The sequence below is a fragment of the Episyrphus balteatus genome, chromosome 1, assembly GCF_945859705.1.
Source record: "Episyrphus balteatus chromosome 1, idEpiBalt1.1, whole genome shotgun sequence".
Taxonomy (NCBI): domain Eukaryota; kingdom Metazoa; phylum Arthropoda; class Insecta; order Diptera; family Syrphidae; genus Episyrphus; species Episyrphus balteatus.
Window position 1 is genome coordinate 95790571 of NC_079134.1, and position 19084 is coordinate 95809654.

The window sequence follows — 19084 nt, forward strand, 5'->3', positions numbered from 1 at the left end:
CACATAAAAATTATTTAAAAAATCTTTCATTCTGATTTTTGGTGAATTATTTCTCAAATATCAAATTTGAGTATCATGACTCTAAAAAGACTATATCTCGAGTTGTAGATTTTTTGCATTTTTTATTTGTATGTGTGGCTTTCATATATTTATAATATCTATCGATTCCAATTTCAATTTTATTTTTATCACGTTTTGTTTAGATAATAGATTTTTGCCCTTTTTCTAAATTCACCTTTGTTTACCCTACTCAAACTTCAAATTTTAAAAAATCTTGAAAATTAAAATTTTTAAATTAAATTTCCTATGACATAATATTTTTTTTATAACTCTTTGGCTTGCCATATAAGCAGGGTCGCGTATTCAAAAATACGCAAAAATAAACTTTAAGGCCTGGCAACCCTATGCCTTGACAGGATATCGCTAGGCAACCCATGTGCAATTTATTTCCTTAGTCACTACCTTTCAGAAAATATAACTCTCAACTGGTATAACGACGTGGATAGGTCGTCCTATGACGGGATTTTTTCCTTTCATATGTTGAAATACGAAAATAAGTACTTTTTAAAAAAATCCCTAAGCAAAAACGGTAAGTAATATTAAAAATTTGACAGATACGTGTCAAGTTATTTTTTTTCCTAACTTATCACATAAAAATTATTTAAAAAATCATTCATTCTGATTTTTGGTGAATTATTTCTCAAATATCAAATTTGAGTTTTTTGTTTTGTGGACGCCACAAATGTATTTTACCGCCCGATTCAATTCGACAGAACTTGGATTCATCGCTCTAAAGTACATCATTATGGCGCTTTATGCACGTAAATGACCCTGAGCACACTTCAAAATTAGCGAAAAGTGCCTTAGAGGTCAATGTAGTAAATGTTTTAAAGTCGCCTGCTCAATTACGCGATCTAAGCCCGATAGAAAATTTATGGAATGACGTGGAGGAACGCATTGAAAAACAAAAACCGAAAATTTTAACAGATTTGAGGCAAGAGATACAGAATGCTTGCTATTCAATACCTGAGCAACACTGTGAGGCCTAAGTCGAGAGCTTGCCAAGAAAACTCAATTCGGGTTTAAAGAATAATAGATTTCCAACAAATTATTTAAAAAAATATAGTTTGAGTAACGCTAAGTTTTAAATTTCATTACCCATTCAAAAATTAAAAAGATAACCTGTTTAAAATTATGAATCTTAACATTCAAAATCTATTTCAAAATTCCTTCAAAGTTTTAGCCCTTATTTAGATTTATCATAATAAAAACAAGCAATTTTAAATGAGAGTGTTTCTGGAGAGATGATTCGCTTAACTACATTGGACCCGATCACAAAACATTAGTGTCCATCGCCCTAAGTGTAAAGAGTACAATCTAAAGTATAATCTCAAAACGATAAAACCAAGAGGATGGAATTTGATGGTCTGAGAAGCATTTTCCTGGTATAGATAGGACCCAAGAGTTATGTAATTGATTCTCCTATTTTCTATAGTAAATTGGATATTCAAGCATGACAATGACCCTAAACATGCATGAAAAAGGTGCAAGATTGGTTTTCGGACGAAAAAAGATTGATTAAGATTGGACAAACAAAATTCAAAAATTCAAATGATCTTTGGACTGAAATCAGAGAAACGTGGTACTCTACTTCACAAATAGATGCCATACCTTAGTTGAAAGTTTACCAAACAGGTGCCAACCAACTTTGAAAACTAATGGTCAACTAACAAAGTACTAACTTGGTTATACTGAATTCATTGGAAGCAAATTAATTTTTGTTTAAAGCCTGTTTTCGAAACGTCGGGAAAATAACACTGTGATAGTTTTTAGAACTTTTTTTTGCAACAGAGCGGAGACACATCGATTCTAGTTAATTCGAGTATGCTGAATTCAGTAGTGGCAACCGTTTTGAAAGTTTGGCTCAAGTTTTCGAGAAATTTCGAAAATAAAATCTTAGGTCGGGACTATTAAAATACTGATAATTTCGAATAGTTAAGTTTTTTTTAGACAGTTTAGAGAAAAGCTATTCCTGTATATAGCTATATGTTTAACACTATTCCAACCTAGATTTTTATGTTTCGGTCACTTACAAACATTTTATAAACAAAAACTTCACTTTTTCATGTTTTTTTTTATTTTGTTGACTTTCAAAGCCTTTAATATGGAGGCAATTTGAGTTTAACATTGATTCGGGATATTTTATATCATTTAAATAGCATATCATTCCAAAAATGAATAAAATACTGCAAATCTGAAAAAGTTCACTAGTGAAAATCAGCCTACTAAGCTACGGAAATGTATCAAAACCTGAACTTAAGATTAAATTAAGATAGTTTTTGGATTTTCAGCTTAAGCTTAACAGAAAATAAATTAATGAATTAAACAGTTTTTGGAAAAACAAAAAACGTTCTTATATACTTACATCATGTCAGGATAAAAGCAGTCAAAATAACGTTTTTTCCCTTTTATAACTGTAATATTTAAAAAAAAAAGGAAGCCAAATAAATATGTATGGCTTCGGATTCGAGTTCAGCACCCCTTTCACCTTCAGAAAAGTATATTTTGGTTCTTGTGGCAAAAAAAAGTTTAATTTTGCTTACCAGTGTTATTTAATACATTTCCGTAGCTTAATAGACTAATTTTCACTAGTGAACTTTTTCAGGTTTGCAGTATTTTATTCATTTTTGGAATGATATGCTATTTAAATAATATAAAATATCCCGAATCAATGTTAAACTCATATTGCCTCCATATTAAAGGCTTTGAAAGTCAACAAAATAAAAAAAAAACATGAAAAAGTGAAGTTTTTGTTTATAAAATGTTTGTAAGCGACCGAAACATCACAATCTAGGTTGGAATAGTGTTAAACATATAGCTATATACAGGAATAGCTTTTCTCTAAACTAAAAACTGCTTAAAAAAACTTAATTATTCGAAATTATCAGTATTTTAATAGTCCCGACCTAAGATTTTATTTTCGAAATATCTCGAAAACTTGAGCCAAACTTTCAAAACGGTTGCCACCACTGAATTCAGCATACTCGAATTAACTAGAATCGATGTGTCTCGCTTCTGTTGCAAAATCGAACTATCACAGTGTAATTAATGCTAGCAAATGAGAAAAAATTGGAATTTCTCTAACATCATATATATTATTACGGTTGTCGAACACCCTTTTCCGGGACTTACACCGAACAGATTTTAATAAATTATATCTTAAAAAAAGGCGAATTTCTGCCGCCAGAATCTGGCAAAATATAAATATATAAATGTTTATAATTTTTAAGAAATCTTAATTTGTTTAAAAAATAATATTCCAGCCAAAATGAATTTTAAAATGACTTTTTACCACTTTCCAATGAATCTGGAAATGTTTGACTGGGTAGTCAACCTCCGTAAAAAAAAGATCACTCAAAAGTTTTATTTTTTATTTAAGTGCCTTATATCATGTTTTCACTAAAATCCAAATGAGATATTTTCGTAAACTATTTCATTTTGAATGTCAAATGGTTAATGGTAAATTGCTAATCCTCATCGAGGTAAAATGGATCGAAAGATTAATTTGAAATTAAAGGCCCCAACCCATAGAATCCGTTCCACCCGTTGTGTCAATCAATCCGTTGAAATTGAAGGATGGGACAGAAAGGGGTGACCCAAAGAATACGTTGCATGACGGATTGCTTTTTGACAGCTCACTTTAAATTCCAAGGTGTGTTCGATATTTTCTCGATTAATGTGCACTAAGGAAGTTCTGATGCAAGAAATTGTTAACTATTATCGTTGTTCTTTTTTTTTAATAAAATAAAATACGCTACTAGACTTTATATATGTACCTACTTGCTTTTCAGTTAAAAACAATTTTTAATAACAGATTATCATTTGTAGATATGACTTTGGCATAGCAAAATTGAACTCTACAACAGAATTTTAGTATTTAATTGATATAATTTATTAGATATATCATTAAATGTTACTTTTATTACATTTTCTTCACAAATAAACAACTAAAGTTCACAATTCATAAAATCAGAAAAGAAAAGAACACAGTTCTTAGTTCTGAAATTCCCCGGTGTGCACTCCGAAACAGAAAATCGAACTGATCTATTGTTGACAACCAATGTCAAAGGATACGACAGATGAAAAAGTAGAAAGTTGTGCTATTTCTTCCGTCGAATTCGTCAAATACAAATAATTGATTTATTTTATTCATTTATCACATAATACGATATTTTGATAGGAATAATTATATTCCACATAGTGTAGTTCCGATAACCAATGAAAGATACAAAATATTTTGCTTACTTTTTACTTTGGTGTACTTAGCGTAGTTCCTTCAACATCAAGTGCGGTCCTACCTTTATTTTAATTATTTTTTCAGATCATTGAACACTTCTACATAAGATGTTTCCAAAATGATTGGAAAGTGGAAGTGTTCATCGCTTTTGACAGGATCTTTGGAATAAGTTCAGTGGGGAACTTCCAACGATTGCCAGTATAAGAAAATAGTCAAAACGAAAAAAAAACAAGAAAAAAAAAATTTACAGCTATAGCTGGGATGGTGAAGACATAAACAAACAAAAGGAGGCGCGAATTGTGATAGAGTTTTGTGAATTTAGTTCGTGTTTTCCAAAATAAATATGTAAAATTAATTATTTTTTTTAATTAATCGGAAATAAAAACTTTAAATTTGAAAACAATCGCGAAATATAAAAGTTTTTGTGGTTAAATGATTTCGAACACACAGTGTTTGTTGTAAGTGTGTGTGACAATATTTTTTTTGTTTACATTTTCCCTGCCGAGATATGTCAAATTAGAAAAAGAAAAGACAAAGATAGTTTTTGGAATTTCCCTTTATGAAAAAAAAAAAACACCGCCAGAAACAAAACAATAACAAACGTTTAATGGCGTTTTTAATTGGCAATCCGGAATTGTTCTTCGATTCAGAATCCCAATTGAACAGTTTTTTTATTCCGAAGAATCTGAAGTTTAACATGTGCTACATATATGTGTAATCGCGGCAAACTTCATTTGTTTTTGTGCTGCAAACATTTTGTACTGCTAACATTTAAATCTATGAATGTGTGAGTGATTCTGCTTCTGATTCTGTTTTTAAAACCAGAAGAGAAATTCTGTTTTTTTCAGAACCAGAGCTGTCAGTTTTGATTTTTGGTTTTTTGTGAAATTTTTTGAATCCAAAATGGATGCCATGCTATGGTTTTTTTTTTTTTGTGAAAAAATTTGTTTGCATCCATCGTGGATGTAATGGCCTTCCACTGCGGAGTTAATATTAAAAAAACAAAAGCGACTTTTCTGACAGACAGCTGCCAAAGTTTATGTACAGTGGTGCCAAATATTTGCATGGATTTCAAAAATCAATATAGATAAACAAAAAACACACCTATGGTTTTTTTTCAATATTTTTTGTAAGTACATATATGTATGAACATATTCCGTAGGAACATTTCATCTTCCATTTGCCAGGAAAAGTCTGGGAAGTGTACCTATATATGTACATATATAGTATATACATAATGTACATAAGAAAAAAGCCGGAATATTTGAAGGCTCCAGGGGAAAAACAGCACAAGTCCATTCCAACTCATTTCGAGAAAAATGCATTTTTAAATTTTGTTCTCCATACAACTTAGTACTTAAAGCACACAATTTATTTATTTTTTCAGCAAGGCTTAAATTTGTTTTTTAAAAGTAAGGATGCCATCAGATAGTGGTCAGTAAATACTACAAGACCTCATCATTCGTTTATTTTTGACAAAAAGTGGACATGTGCCGTTTTTCCCCTGGACCCTTCATTTGCTCTTTGCGTGCTATAGGGGCGTAAGTGTTGCACCCCTATTACGATTGTCAACTATCAATTCTTTGCCCCTGGGTAAAAAGGACTTACATAAATGATAGTTTACCAGAAAATCCGATTGAAGTTGAAAATCGATGAAGTTTTGAGCATTGATCCTCTTATTTTTATAAGAAAGAGTTACTCTAAATTTATGTTTTTGATACCAAATAAAAGAGCTTATTCTCTTTTCATCAAAACCCGAAAGTGCAATTTTGTGACTTAACCTCTTTGTAGCCGGAAGCAAAGAATTTATAGTTGTTAAAAAAAAATTCGATCTCTTATTTGCTTTGAAAAAAATTTGAAAACGAAGAATGATGCTAACCGTGAAATGTAACTGAAAAGATCCATTAAAAAAATGACCAGTTTCCCCCCATTTCGATTTTAAAACATCAAATTTCAGTATTTATCAACTATCAATTTATTGATAGTTGACAATCGTAATAGGGGTGTTAGGTCCGTTTAGGTACTTCCTAGGCTAAAATATGATTAGTGGCTATTAAAAATGAAAAACTATGAAATCACGTAGGTAGATACGAATTTTAAAATTTCCACTTTTGAATAGCGATATAAAATTTAATGGAGTGTGAATTAAATGGATCTAAGATAATTTTTGGAAAAGCCCAATACAACAGCAAAGAAAAATCGTCAAAGGAAAAATTGTCGGATGTAAGAATCAGACAGAAACCTTACGTTCAACAATTTTTTTATTGACGATTTAAGGTGGTGAATGCATGATTCAACATCGGTTCAAGTTCTTCAAATTGACCAAGTTTGAGATATTAGTTGCGGCAACCTGTTTGAAATAGAGTTAATTATAAAATGTATGTACAACTTAGGGAACCTAAAATTGCTAAATTTAATGTGCCATATTCATAGCTGTTTAACTTAAACTGGGGCTAATCTAATGTATTTTAAATGGGATAGATAGGAGTTTTTTAGTAATTCTCGACTTTTTAAAAAACACACTCTGCATTTACATTTGTACCTACCTACCTATACTTTCTTTTTATTTAAGCATGCGAGAAGTCTCGCACGGGTAAGCTAGTCTCAAATGTTTTCACTAGAGCCCAAATGAATCAATTTCGCAAATTATTTCATTTCAAATGTCAAACCGTATAGGAATTTATTTAATTTGATATTCGAACTGACCTAATTTGCGAAATTATCTTATTTATAGCCTGTTTTCACTACAGCCCAAATGAGCTAAATTCGCAAATTATCTCATTTCAAATTTCAAACTGTATAGAAAAAAATTAAATTTTAAATCTGAACATTAGTGAAAACAGGTTATTAGCAAGAAAAACTTCAAATTATGATTCTTAAAAAATGAAATGAAATGCAATAATTTTTAATTATAAAATCCTGAGTATAAATCTCAGTTTGCGTATTGTTTGGTCTTGTGGGGCGTCCGGCATTTTGGAAAACGCATTAGTCTCAATATCTCGAGAACGACTGATGGTCGCACAGAAAATTTGCAAGGACTTTTAAGATTGAAAATATAATTATCTATCTTTCTCTAGTACATTATTTTTCTCTAGGAGTTATACTTTCAGAGTAAGAGTACCGCAAATATCTCATTTTCAGTTATTTCCAACTTAACTCTGAGGGTTGTTATAAAAATATAAAATATCAAAAAATGCACTATTTGCGGTACTGTAACTCTGAAAGTATAACTCTTTGAGATAAAAATTGTACTAGAGAAAGAAAGATAATTATATTTTCAATCTTAAAAGTCCTTGCAAATTTTCTGTCCGACCAGTCGTTCTCGAGATATTGAGACTAATGCGAGAGACAGGGCTAATATTGAAACCTACTTTTTTCACCAACGCCAACATTACATTGTTTTATTTTTACACGGTTTTCAAATTTTTTTTCTAGAAACTATCTAAATCTATGCTAAGTATGTCAGAATTAATTCTCATATCAAAATTAATATTATATAAAACTGTCTTCCCGAATAAGATTTGAGTTGAACTTGACTTGACCGATTTTAACAATTTTTGTATTCTTTGGAAGCTTTGAGCTCTTGTCATTGAAGTAGATTCCATAACTTTCAGTTTTCCCAAAAACTAAAAGAGATTTAGATTTCTAGTTTTCTGTGTTTGACTAAAAATACACAGGGTGATTCAGGAGCAATGTGCCAAAAAGCTAGAGCGTGTAGGTTGGGTCGAGACAAGAAAAAAATCAGATGGGAAGGGGGTCTATTCCCCTTCGTTTAGCGGGGAGGGGCAATTTAAAAAAAAATTGTCTTAATTTGGAAAAAAAATTATTAAAAATTGTTAAAAGCTAAAATGCTAGTCTTTTACAATAATTTTAAATAAAGCCATTTCATGGCTCAGTTTTTAGAAAATATTTATTTTCAAAATCAAAATTTTTCAACTTTTTTGAAAAAAAAAATTAAGTTTTTTTTTAGAAAAAAGTAGTTTTGGTTTTTTTGTAAATTTCTCGAAAATGACATAGTCCAGTAATTTTAGGTTTTATCTGCGGAAAAATTCCTACTGGGCTCGATTTTGGTATAGACCTTCGTTACGGCGTTGTTATGAAGATGTGAAAAATCGACATTGATATCGCGTCCGCGTTAGAAGTTATAGAGGTCAAAAGGTCACGAAAATCAGTTTTTCGCATATATGTATCTCGTGACCTGTTGCTCGGAGGTCAATAGGGGCCTATGGAAAATCTGTTCGTCATAAAATTATCTACAAATATTGGCTTATGCATTTTTCTGTAAATCCAACCGATTTCGGACTATATTATAACGTAGTCATTCAAACTACATAAATTTGTTCAAAGTTTCGATATGACTCTTAGAAGTAGTCTCAGATTGATTTGGGGTGTTTTGACCCTCAAATGTCTTTACCCTGAGACGTTTTAGTAATTTTGACCAGAGGGTCAAAATTAATTGCTAAGATTTTATTAAATAGTTAGTTAGTAGCTAAGTAACTTAGTTAGTTAGTAAGTTAGTTTGAATATCGATTACAAGTGAAACTTATAAAAACGTATTAATAAAGAGGAAAAGAGATTACACATGTATTTTTCAGTATTCAAATACTGAATTATTCACTCTTAAATAAAACAAACCTATTATTACGTATCATGTATTATGCCCACGCTTGAAACAGCTCTATTCCGAAAACGGTTGGATTAACAGAAAAATGCATAAGGCAATACTTGTAGATAATTTTATGACGAACAGATTTTCCATAGACTCCTATTGACCTCCGAGCAACATGTCACGAGATATATGCGAAAAACTGATTTTCGTGACCTTTTGACCTCTATAATTTCTAACGCGGACGCGATATCAATGTCGATTTTTCACATCTGCATAACAACGCCGTAACGAAGGTCTATACCAAAATCGAGCCCAGTAGGAATTTTTCCGCAGATTGGGGTAAAAAATGCCTAAAATTACTGGGCTAACAATATATTTATGGATTCGGTTTTCTGATTTTGTTTAAAAACAAATAAAAGCATCGAATTTTAAAAACTTAATTAGTAATTAATACTAATAATCACATAAAATTTTGAATAAAATTAGTTTGAAATTTTTTTTTCAAAATTTTGATTTTGAAAATTAATATTTTTCAAAAACTGAGCCATGAAATGCCTTTATTTAAATTGTTTGTAAAATACTAGCATTTTAGCTTTACACAAAGGTATACAACGTTATTTTAGGTTTAACCGTTGATTTTAAATATTTTTTTTTTCCAAATTAAGTCCATTTTTTTTTAATTGCTTTTCCACGATAAACGAAGGGGAATAGATTCCCCCTCCTATACGATTTTTTTCTTTATTGAGAATTAAGAATTTTAATAAAATTTGTGTCTTGATATATGTAGGTACGCAGTTCAACGGTTGTTTGTATTGCTCGACTGCTAATCTCTTTATGTGGGCTCGAGCTCCTTTTTTTTGTTATCATGGCAGGTACGTATTGTTCTTTTCACAGAAAATATTTCGATAAGAAAATTATTTTCATGTGATAGAATTTTGACTTTAATTTACATGTTTCCACTGAATCAGAATCGATGAAAACTATTTTCATCGAACTTTTTACAGAACCAGAATAGCCCACCTAAAGTAGAACAGAGAACAGGGGTCGAATCACGGCACACGGTTGTTAACGTATGTGTTAAGCGAACTTGGTATCACCGCCCAAACTACAAGTCATTCCAAGAAGAGGAGCAATATTTCTGCAAAATATAGCCATCTCATTCTTAAAATGACTTGTAGCTTGGCTTTCAAACACGCGGCAAAAATCTGCCATTTGGATGGCGAACTTCAACAAATTAAGATTAAAAAAAAAAAAAAAGTTAGTAAAAATTATAAAAAACATTAAAGAGAGAAAAAAACTAAAACGTAAGATAAAAAAACATATTATATTTAAATAATAATGTAATGAAATTGATTTTTTAGGAAATTAAAGTTATTCTTAAATGAATTATACTAAACATTTCGGAACGTTTTTTCTTCTGCAAAAATACTTGGTTAGACCAATATTCTTTAATTTCGTTTTACACGAGCAAAATCACCAAAGACGCGGCGGCACATTGGCACCTTTATAAATTGCCTCATTCATTTTTCGTCGTGCATAACCACAAAAAAAAATCGTCTAATACGAAAATCCACTTGTTGCACAAACGCACGGCGGCCCATTGGCACTTTATAAACTGCCCCATCTCCAGTTCGTCGTGCACAACCAACAAGAAAATTCGTCTAATACGAAATCCACGTATTGCACAAACGCACGGTGGTGCATTGGCACTTTATAAACTGCCACATCTCCTGTTTGTCGTGCACAACCAACAAGAAAATTCGTCTAATACGAAATCCACGTGTTGCACAAACGCACGGTGGTGCATTGGCACTTAATTAAACTGCCCATCCCTTGTTCGTAGTGCACAAACACACAAGAATCAAATTCAACAAGATTTCATTCATCATTCATTTATTGAATTACAAATTTCACATAATTGTCGTCTGTAAGACGTCATATTGTGATCGACATCACCGTCTTCAGCATTATCGTCATCTCCAGCGTCTTCAGCATTATCGTCATCTCCAGCGTCTTCAGCACCATCATCGTCATCTCCAGCGTCTTCAGCATCATTATTGTCATCTCCAGCGTCATCATTGGCATCAAAATCATCTTAAGCTTCATCATCTTCGTCTTCAGCATCATCATCGTCATCTCCAGCGTCTAAAATCCACCCTCCGTATACTGAGAATGACGTATACAAAAATATGGAATGAATAAAACAGAAAGATATAGTACCCCAGGTGGCAATTCAGATTTTCTGGAAAATCCACCCTCTTCGGAGGTCGGCTCTAAGGATTCTGGGGAGAGCCAATTATTCCAATTCGAGCACTTGATAAATCCGTTTTCAAGAAAACCCATGATAACGCGATCACCACCACCAACATCGAGTGCAACCGGGCAAAAGAGTCTGCCTAAACTGCCAGAGCGTGCAAAAGAAGACTCAGAGAAAAAAGATAATCTTGAAAAAGACAATAACGATCTTCGTCAAAGACTCGACGAAACATTGAAACTCTATCAAGAGTTGAAAGAAGAAATCAATTTTCTAAGAATTGAAAATGAGGCCTTAAAGAAAGCCCATCAAGAAATCGATCTTCTCCGCAAGGAAAATGATATGTTAAAAATAGCTCAAACACTTAAAGAAACAAAAACAACTCCACAGCAAGTGGTAATTCCCGAATATAAAACAGACGAAGAAGAGCTAGAACGTGAAACGGAAAGATCCTCCAAAAATTCAAAAAGACGTACCAAAAAACGTAAAGTTTTCTCCTCACCAGAGGGTGCTTCTTCTTCCGAGACAGAAGAAATAAAAGAAGTAAATGCACCAAAAGATACAAATATCAAAGAAAAACCGGTTAAAATAAGGCCACCGCCACCGATTAATGTTGTCGGAGTTGCGGAGTTCAATAAATTACAAACCATTTTAAAGGCGTTACCGCCAACGAATTTCAAAGTTATCTCGCTTAATAACAACAAGTGGAAAGTTTGTGTAAAAGACTCCGATAATTATCGTCTCCTTTCGCGAAGACTGAACGAAGAAAAAGTAGAGTGGTACACATACGAAAACAAGTCGGAAAGACCCCTACGCGTCGTGGTGAGGGGCTTACACTCTTCATGTCAAAAAAACGACATCATTAATGATCTTAAAGAAAAGAATTACAAGATCTTAGATGCGGAAAACATAATAAAGAAAGAAAGACAACAAAAAGATAAAGAAACAGTCGTGGTACAACGTGGTCTTCCACTATTTATACTCACGTTCGATAAAACAGAAAAACTAGAGGAAATCTACAAAATCAAAAGAATACTTAGCCTCGTAGTTAAGATCGAACCTCTAAAAAAACATACAAAACAAGTCCCTCAGTGTAGACGCTGTCAAGGGTTTAACCACACACAAACTTATTGTAAAAAAGAACCTAGGTGTGTGAAATGCGCGGGAAAACACTTAACTGCAGATTGCACCGGAAACAGCAAGAGTCCAGCGAAGTGCATAAATTGCAACGGAAGTCACCCGGCAAGTTATAGAGGCTGTGAAGTAGCTAAAGAGCTACAAAAACGCCGAGAAAAAATTCATGCCCAAAGAAAGCCCACAAAGAACCAAACTTCTAAGACCCCTAAAAGGGTAAATACAACAAAACCCGCCGCAGGTAAAGAAAATCAAACGCCAACAACATCAAACACGTCTCCAAAGAAACGTAATGGAAACTCATACGCTGAAATGGCGGCTTCACCCGTAATCAAAAATAATTCCGAACCTGTCGCATTTTCTCAATGCTTGGCTATAATTTTGTCAAAATTCGAGGATCAGTTAAAACTTAACAAATTTATGTCTGAAAGGCTTTCTAAACTCGAAGATTTTATTTTATCCAACACTATACAAAATATAAATGATGGAAAAGCTTAAAATTATAACTTGGAACGCCAACGGATTATGGCAAAGACTTGGAGAACTAGAAATGGTTATGCGGGAAAAAGATATTGACATTTGTTTGATATCAGAAACCCATGTTAAAAAAGAATCAAATTTCAATATAAATGGTTTTCTAGATTACCACGCAATTCATCCGTCGAACAAAGCAAGAGGCGGAGCATCATTATATATAAAAGATTGTATTAAACACTCGATAGGTCTTAAGCTTGAGCTTGAATCGATGCAACTTATAAGTGTGCAAGTTGAAACTAAGCATGATGTACTTAATATCTCATCTACATACTGCCCTCCGCGGTACAAAATTGATAAAAATGAATTTTCAAACTTGCTAAAACTACTAAGACCAACTTTTATTATCGGCGGCGACTTAAATGCAAAGCATACGTTTTGGGGTTCTAGATGCATATCTCAAAAAGGCCGAGCGTTATACGAAGCCGGTATGGAGAATAATTGCGACTTCCATTCTACTGGAAAACCAACTTATTGGCCGGCAGATACCTCGAAAATACCTGACCTGATTGATTTCTTTATAGTCAGGGGAATACCGTCAAATCGAATCAAAATAACGGAATGCTTTGATCTTTTCTCTGACCACTCTCCCGTTATTCTCACTATGAGCGAATGTCTTGTTAAAGTTGAAATACCACCTAGGCTAACAAACGGTAAAACTAACTGGGAAGGCTTTAAGAAAGATATTGAGGATAATGTTGAATTAAGGGTATCACTACAGACACCTCTTGAGCTTGAGAAAGCGGTAGATAATTTTGTGCATGTTGTTCAAAAAGCCGTATGGAACAATACCCCTTGCCAAGAAAGAGAAATTTCAGGGTACAAAGATGCTAAATATCCCCAAGAGATAAAAGACGTACTTAAAGAAAAGCGAAAAGCGCGTAAAAAATGGCAACAAACTCGTGCTCCTCAACATAAATCTAATTCAAATCGCTTAAGTAATTTGCTTAAAAAAATGATATCAGATTTCAAGAACCGCGAAGCTAAAAATTACCTTGAAAATTTGACGGCAGGTAAAGAATCTAACTACTCTCTATGGAAAGCTATAAAAGCCACGAAAAAACCTAAGCTTCCAGCACCTCCGATTATGAAAGACCAAAATGCATGGGCAAGAAGCGACAAAGAGAAAGCAAACGTTTTCGCTGATTACCTAGAGGACACATTCAAACCATTCAATGGGCAAGCATTGAATGATAGTATAAATATGAATTTAACGTCAAGTGAAAGCTTTATCACAAGAAATGTTACACTCGCCGAATTAAACAAAGAAATTAAGAAGCTAAAGCCAAAAAAAGCACCCGGATACGACTTAATTACAGCGGAAATTCTTAAAATGCTCCCACGGAAAGGTTTAATAAATCTCCTCTATATAATGAATGCCACTTTAAGGTTAGAATACATTCCAAATCAATGGAAAGTCGCAGAAGTAATAATGGTCTTGAAACCTGGCAAACCATCACACGAAAAGAAATCATACAGACCCATTTCACTGCTTCCTGTAGTATCGAAGGTTTTCGAGAGAATATTTTTGCAGCGACTTCAGCCAATAATAGAAGAAAAAGGTCTTATACCTGAACACCAGTTCGGTTTTAGAAACAAGCACTCGACGATAGATCAAGTGCATAGAATCACCGATGTCATTGAGAGAGCTCTCGAAGAAAAGAAAATTTGTTCAGCGGTCTTTTTAGATGTATCTCAAGCTTTTGACAAAGTATGGCACGAGGGCCTCAAATTCAAGTTAAGACAAGTCCTACCTGAAGGACTCTTTACCATTCTTAGAGAATATCTAGAGAACAGAATTTTCCGCGTCAGACACGGAAATGATTACTCAGACTTTAGGGAAATAGTGGCTGGGGTACCACAAGGTAGTGTTTTAGGTCCTATTTTGTACCTTCTATTCACACGCGATATACCTCAAACAGAAAACACAATTGTAGCTACTTTTGCTGATGATACCGCAATACTTGCAGTAGGCAAAACAATCAACGAGTCGACAAGTAAATTGCAAAATGCCCTTAACAATATCAATGAATGGACAAAAACGTGGCGAATAGCGCTTAACGAATTTAAATCAGTCCACGTGGACTTTACATATAAGAAAATAAATAGACTACCTGTTTTTATTAATACTACTCAAGTCCCATTTGCAAATGAGGCAAAATATCTCGGGATGACTCTCGACGCGAAATTAAAATGGAAAGCGCATGTTAAAAATAAATGTGATCAATTAAATATGAAATTGAGAGAAATGTACTGGTTGCTAGGACAACATTCTAGACTAAGTATCGAAAATAAATTATTAGTTTACAAGCAGGTACTTAAGCCTGTCTGGACATACGGTATTCAACTCTGGGGTTGTACACGCGATACAAATTTAAATAGATTACAAACTTTTGAAAATAAATTATTTAGATCATTTGTAAATGCGCCGTGGTATATAAGAAACGAAGATCTTCACAGGGATCTTGGAATCCCCACGGTTCGCGAAGAAATAAAAACGTTTGCCCAAAAACATCGAAAACGGTTAGTCGAACATACTAATAGAACAATACTAGAAATTCTCGACGAGACAAACTTAGTACGACGTTTGCGAAGGACTAAACCTTCCGATTTGGTACAGTGAAATTTTTCAATTTAATTCCTTTATTTCGAAATATCGGCATTGATTAATATAAATTTAAATGTTTTAGAGATTTTATTTATTTAACTTCCTTTAAAATATTTTTTTGATAACAAAAATTTAAACCATTACTTAATGATTTAATTTAAAACAAAAGTTATTTATTTATTTTTAAATATCATCAGTAGGAACTTTCATCGGAAAGTTACCTACAACACGTAACTTAACTTCGAGAAAGATAAATTGCTAGATAAGTTCCATCTGAACTTAGTTGCAATCGGGAGGAGGAGGTGGTTTTAGTGGTTAAGAGTCCCACATATCTATGAGCACGCGTTTTCCGGTCCTCATAGAATCTTTTGAAGATTTTAACACCTACCCACGGACAAAAAAAAAAAAAAAAAAAATCTCCAGCGTCATCATAAGCATCAATCATCACCTCCGGCGTCATCGACTGCATCATCAACATCGATTCCACATCATTTTCATCGGCTCTCCATTATCATCGCCACATCCGATCATCTGATCACAAACATTGTGCTTCATCTCATCGTGTACATCACAACCAACATAAATAAGGTAAGTCAATATGTCTCATAATTCTCGTAGTCGTAGTAATGGGTTGGGGTCTGCAATTCACAATGCTCAAAATTCAGATAGTGAGGGTTATAATTGCAAAAGATGCACTGAGCCAGACAGCAAGTCACCTATGGTTCAATGTGGTACATGTAAAGATTGGTTCCACTTTACATGCGTTGGGGTTACACAGGCTGTAGAGGATAGATAGATTGGCATTGTAGAGAATGCATCAAAGAAATGAAACGCCAAAATGGGGGTGCTTCAACCTCTAAAATAAATACTTTAGCTGCAAACGATGCGATCGTTGCTATAGATGATTCCACTCAAAGAAATATGAACTCCACTGAAGTTCCTCCGAAAGAAAAGTCCACTTCGGGGAATATTCCACCACCAAAGCAATGTACGGTGTTGTCAACCAAGTCGTCAACCTCAACGTCGAAGTCAAAAAGAATAAAAATAAAACTGCTCAAATTAGAAGAAGAGCGTAAGCTTGAAAAAAAATATTTAGAACAAAAAAAAGCAATTCTTGAAGAACTTGACTCCGAGGATGATGACGTTTCGTTGACAACTTCAAGTGACAATCTCAGTCGCGTTCAAGTGTGGATACAAAAAACAAATAAAGACAAAAGAACGGATCTAGGGGTAGAAGTGAATTCAGTTAATAAAAATAGAGCAGGAGTAGGGGTGGCAACGAGATTGGGTCAAAATGAGGATGATAAGAGAAAGGACTTAGGGGTGGAAAGGCGACTAGCTCCAAATCTTAATAAATCTCAAATAGCGTCAAGACAATTTATGTCTAAGGAGCATATAAATTTCACGGGGCGACCAGAAGAATGGCCGCTTTTTATAAGTTGGTGGAAGAACACGTCTGAGGCATGCGGATTTAATAGGAACGAGAACATGCTTCGCCTAAAACGGTGTCTGAAGGGAAAAGCACTCGAGGCGGTTCAGTACCGACTCCTCCATCCAGATCAGGTCGAAGGTGTAATAAAAACACTTCAAATGTTATTCGGTAGACCCGAAATCATAATTCAATCTCTGATTACCAAAATAAGAAGCGAGCCTGCACCCAGGTTCGACAAGTTAGAAACGTTAATAAATTTCTCCCTCGGTATTGACAACATGTGTCGCATGATGGAGGTCACTGACCTTGCAGCTCATTTAAATAATCCCTGTTTATTACAAGAGCTGGTAGAAAGCTGCCAGCACAAATTAAATTAAATTGGGGTTTATACAAACAAAGCGTTTCTTGTGTTGACTTATCAGTTTTTAACAACTGGCTTTCCAGCTATGCTACGGCTGCCTCGGAAGTAACATATACTGTTCCCCAATCATTCGAAAATAAAATTAATAAAAAAACTAAAGCCTTTATTAACGTTCATCAAGATGAAAAACCTCAGTCTAAAGAAGAAAATAAATGTATTTCGTGCGACAATAATAGCAAATCACTTGCAATATGTACAAATTTTGTTGTGAGTGCAGGTTGCAATAAAGTGACCTTGATGATGAGGAAAGGGGCACGGCATGCTTGCTTTAGCTCGGCCTAGCTCGTAGGATGGGGAGTGGTTCTTGCCCCCTCTTCATCATTTCCCACTCAACAAATCAAAAAAAATCATGCCAGGAAATGTATAGTATAGGATAGGGATTTGGATAGGAAACGGAAATGATTAGGATAAGGAAACGGAATCTGAAGCAAAAATGAAAGGATAAGCACAAAACAGGGTATCTATGCCACTGTCTAAGTGAAGGGTTGTAGTTTTGAAGCAACGGTTTGAAAACTAAATCTTAAACTAAACCCTTATAACTAACTAACTATAAATATGTTTTATATTGATTATATTCTTATATCTCAATATAAAAATATAAACGAACTATATCTCAATATGAAAAGATATAACGAAATTTTATATCAAACTAAACTATCTAAACTACCCTTAAAATTGAAGTCCACAAACCTTCCAAAATACAATGTTTCACCCAGACAGCGGTTCGCCAAATCACACAAGGCCTTGACAGATGTTGGTGTCAAAAGTTGGCCTTCCCACCCTTGTATCTATGATACGACCTTTCGCTACCTCCATGGCCGGAATCTGGAAAGTAGCCCCTAATGCAACTTCCAGTCGCAATTAGAAGTTGTTCGGCATCTAAAACGTTATCCCTATTGTAGCGTCCATCCTGTTCGTTTAAAAGTCGATGATTTAAAAAGAAAACTTACCCCATTTGAGTCGACGGTTTCACTGAAACCCCACACACCTTTAATCTTACTTAGCAATTCATCTTTATGAATAAAAAAAATTCAATCTTATAAAAGAAAATACTGATTTTTTTTAATCATGGATTTATAGATTGTTTTAACATAAATGTATTAAAAAAATTAGAAATAGTAATATTGAAATTTAAAGTAATAAAAAAATGAAAAATTATGGAATGTTTTTTTTTTTTAAAAAAGGTTAAATTTCCTTTCCCTTATTTTCAGGGGATACAAAATTAATAAATTATTAAGGATTTATCTAAATCCTTTTAAAAAAAATGTTTTTTTTTTCTGTTCTTTCTTTGATTTTATTTTTATATATATATATTTTTTTTTTTTTCAACAAAGATTTTCAATATATAGGTATATTTTTATATATATATATATATAAATTTAAATATAATTTTTCAATATATCATTATATAAAAACAACTTACGATTTTTCTCGTCCCACGAAGTCCTGCCGGCAGCACGTTCCTGGATCACGGATTTTTGAGGTTCTTAATTCTTGAACCTTGACGCGCACTGATTTTACTTTTTTTTTTTTGATTTATATATATATGTATGTATATATTCTATATATGTAGTCTTTGTTGTAACTTCACTCTATTATTTAAATTTTTTTTTTTTTTTGATTAATTTGTTTGTATCTTTAATTATATTGAACAGTTTAACCTTTCTTTTTGACAATTAATCCTTTTCATTTCATAAAAAAATTCAAAAAAAAAATTGCAAAAAAATTAATTTCTCAAAAAAAAAATTTTTAGATTAAAATAATAATTAAAAAAAAAACTTGGATTTCATTTAAA

At 33.1% G+C, this 19084-nt stretch overlaps 1 protein-coding gene across 2 annotated transcripts in view; it reads right to left on the reverse strand.

The window, feature by feature from the left end:
- The window catches only part of LOC129906969 (F-box only protein 42), a 65410-nt gene that overhangs the window by 26970 nt on the left and 19356 nt on the right, over positions 1–19084 (reverse strand). The window contains exon 1 of one of the 2 annotated variants that reach the window (XM_055982965.1): positions 18713–18878. The exons of the other annotated variant lie outside the window; for it this stretch is intronic. The gene's annotated coding sequence lies outside the window, so the exon portion shown is untranslated. Of the gene's footprint in view, positions 1–18712; positions 18879–19084 lie in introns of those variants that run through there. 2 annotated transcript variants of the gene reach the window in all.